The sequence below is a fragment of the Hyperoodon ampullatus genome, assembly GCF_949752795.1.
Source record: "Hyperoodon ampullatus genome assembly, chromosome: X".
Lineage (NCBI taxonomy): Eukaryota > Metazoa > Chordata > Mammalia > Artiodactyla > Ziphiidae > Hyperoodon > Hyperoodon ampullatus.
In genome coordinates, this window is record NC_136913.1 from 51,482,193 (window position 1) to 51,485,560 (window position 3,368).

The 3,368-nt window shown below is 43.4% G+C and overlaps 1 long non-coding RNA gene across 1 annotated transcript; it reads left to right on the top strand.

Moving 5' to 3' along the window:
- Positions 1-267: 267 nt before the first annotated feature.
- LOC307069563 lies at positions 268-2,949 on the top strand. The gene is made up of 3 exons (XR_013811501.1): positions 268-393; positions 2,061-2,132; positions 2,909-2,949. It is a non-coding gene; the product is annotated as an uncharacterized lncRNA (long non-coding RNA).
- The last annotated feature ends 419 nt before the right edge of the window (positions 2,950-3,368 follow it).

Below are 3,368 nucleotides of genomic sequence, written 5' to 3' on the forward strand. Positions count from 1 at the left end.
AAATTATTAAATAATAAAAAATAAATAGGTTTTAAAATTATTGAAAATGAGTGACTTCCCTGCTGGTAAAGAATCCGCCTTCCAATGCAGGGGACGCGGGTTCGATCCCTGGTTGGGAAACTAAGATCCCGGGAGCACGGGACAAGTAAGCCTGCATGCCACAACTACCGAACTCGTGCGCTTCAATGAGAGAGCCTGCATGCCGCAAACTACAGAGTCCACGCGCCCTGGAGCCCGCAGCCATAACTACAGAGAGAAAAACCCACACGCCACCACTAGAGAGAAGCCCGTGCCACAACGAAAGATCCCACATGCCTCAACGAAGAGCCGAAGTACTGCAACTTAAGATCTCAAGCAGCCAAATAAATAAATGAAAACTATTAAAAATGAAAGGTATTAAACATTATTTACAATGCAATTGTGTGTGTGTGTGTGTGTGTGTGTGTGTACCAAGGAACTGTATGTTGAAGTCCATTCAGTTGTAGAAAGGAACTTGTAAAATTGTTTATATTTTTAAATCTCATTTCTTTAAGATTTCTATTTCACTGTGCACAGTAAAATCCTGACAAAATGGAGTTTTTTTTAAAAAACAACAACAACCCGGGGACTTCCCTGGTGGTGCAGTGATTAAAAGTCCGCCTGCCGATGCAGGGGACACGGGTTCGAGCCCTGGTCTGGGAAGATCCCACATGCTGTGGAGGAACTAAGCCCGTGGGCCACAACTACTGACGCCTGTGTGCCTAGAGCCCGTGCTCCACAACAAGAGAAGCCACTGCATGGAGAAGCCCGCGCACCTCAACGAAGGGTAGCCACAGCTCGCCACAATGAGAGGAAGCCCGCACACAGCAACGAAGACCCAGTGCAGCCAAAAAAAATACAAAAACAAAACTAAACAAAACAAAACGAAAAAACATCCAATGCATTACAGTGGAACTTGGCAGAGCTAGGCAGCCAGGGATTTGGGCATCTGACTGAGAACCAAGTCCATCTTTGTCTCATTTGTGTTGTGGTTCCACCTGGTGGTCATGTCCCACTCTAGTTTAATCATCATTGGGGACAATTCTTTACACAGGCTGGCTGAAACTTCCAGGACATTGGTTGGTGCCCTGTTGTCGACTTGATCTGAGATGCTGGGCTTAGGAAAGCAAGGTCCCAAGGACATAGGAACCCACCCACTTCAGCCTCTCAGCTTCCTGCTGCACTCTCTTCACACACTCCACTCCCCCAAATGATAAAAGGGGGAGGGGGTGAGAACAAGACAGGAAGCAATCAACAACTTTATTATGTCCTTGCATATTAGAATGTATTACTAAATATATGTGGTTAGTAAATATGCACATATTAGGGTGCATATTTTAAAAATTTCAGTAATACTGTTGAAGAGAAGAAAAAGTTGGAACACTCCAGTGTAGAGAGTAGATTGGAGTGTAAACAAGCCCAAAGGAAGAAAGGCAAGCTAGAATGTCATGTAAGTAATTTGTGCACAAGACAGCGATGGTCTGAAACTAGAATGGTGATAATGGGATTTGGAGGGAAGTGGATGGGTTTGATATTTAGGAGGAAGAATTTAGCCCTTATCTTTAAGAGATACAAAATAAAGTGTTTACAGATAAAAAAAATACTATCCTCATAACTTCCAAATCTTTACCTCTCACTCTACCTCTACCATATCTAAGTGCCTCCCCAGCATCCCCCATAGACAAGACATCAGGGAATTGGCAAGTTCAAAATAGAACTCTTGATTTTCCACACAGTTTACTGCTCTCTACGTCTCCCCTGTCTCAGTAAATGCTACCGTCATTCACCATACATCCAATCTTTGACATTATCCTATTGATTCTACCTTCAGGTTATATCTAGCATTAGATCACTGTTCCCCAAATCCAAGGCTATCACTCTCACCCAAAGGCACCCTCTTCTCTTGCCTGGATTACTATAATAGCTTCCTAGACTGGACTCCTTGATTCCACTCTTGTATCAGTATTGAGTGGCTTTGGCTGTGCACAATAATGGCTAAAGCAAATAAAAAGTTGTTTTTTCCTTTCTCTCTCACATAAAAGAAGATTTGCCACTCCAGGAGATTGCCAGTCCAGGGCAGTTATGAAGGCTCCATAAAGTCATGAGGGACCCAGGTAACGATCTTTCTCTTCCACCACCTGTGCACATGGATTCAAGCCTCAGGGTCCCATCATGATCCAAAGTGGCCACTAGAATTCCAGCCATCATGCCAAATTCCAGCCAAAGTTGTGTACCTGAAGAAAATAGTAATGCAAAAGGCAAAAATAGGAGCTCTTCTCACTGAGTAAATTCCACTTAAGCTGCATTCCCAGGAATCACTTCCAACAATTTTGAATGTAATATTTTGTTCCAGACAGCAAAGTGGCTGGCAAGAAATGAGGGAGGGGATAATGACTGTTGGTGTGGGCAAGTGGCAATATCTGCTATGGCCAGGAACAATCTGCTCTCCACAAAGCAGACAGTGTGACCGTCCCAAAGCCCAGATTGGCTCCTATCACTTGCTGGCATAAAATCCTATAATGGCTTCTCTTTACTCTAAGAATAAAATTCAATCCATCTCCTTGGCCTACAAGGCCGTGAGTCATCAGATACCTGACTATTTCTTGGACCTCATCCCCAACCACTCTCCACTATGTTCACTACAGAATCACCACATGGGATCTTGTTCTGTTTGTAAAACACACCAAACTCACTCCCTTCTCAGACACCTGGCAATTAATTCTTCAGATTTTCATATGGCTGTCTCCTTCTTGTCATTTAGCACTGAGTTCAAATGTCACATGTCCCTCAACCCCCTAAGTATAGTGAGATAACTAGTCACTTTCCATCCCTTTACCCATTTGTCTGAAAGTGTGTCTTGTGTTTATGTTTTATTTTCTCCCCCTAACAGAATGTAAATTTCCGAGAGCAGGAACTTGGTCTCTCTCGCTCACCACTCTATCTCTACTTCCCAGAACAGGATGAGACACAAACATTAGGTGCTCAGCAAGTATTTGTTGAGTAAATGACTGAATACATGGATATACACATGACGTGGTTCCCGCTTGCAACAGAGAAACCAGCAAAGGTAAGATTTCTTACATCCTCTTAAATCTCTGATTTTAGTCCTTTCACAGAAGCTGGAATTTAGAGTGGCAAGCAGGTACAACAGGCACTGGGGACATCCCTCTGCCAACCGATTAAAAATTTCCCTATGATGTCCCAGAATGATTTTCAAGTTGCTTCACTGTGGTAGGCCATGGTGTGCAAATTTTTTCACCAAGCTCCATTTTAGAGTGTTTAGAGAGACCAAGCAGCCATCTAGGTGTCTCCATAATCCACGTAATTGGGAGTCGTGTCCAGATTTCTCC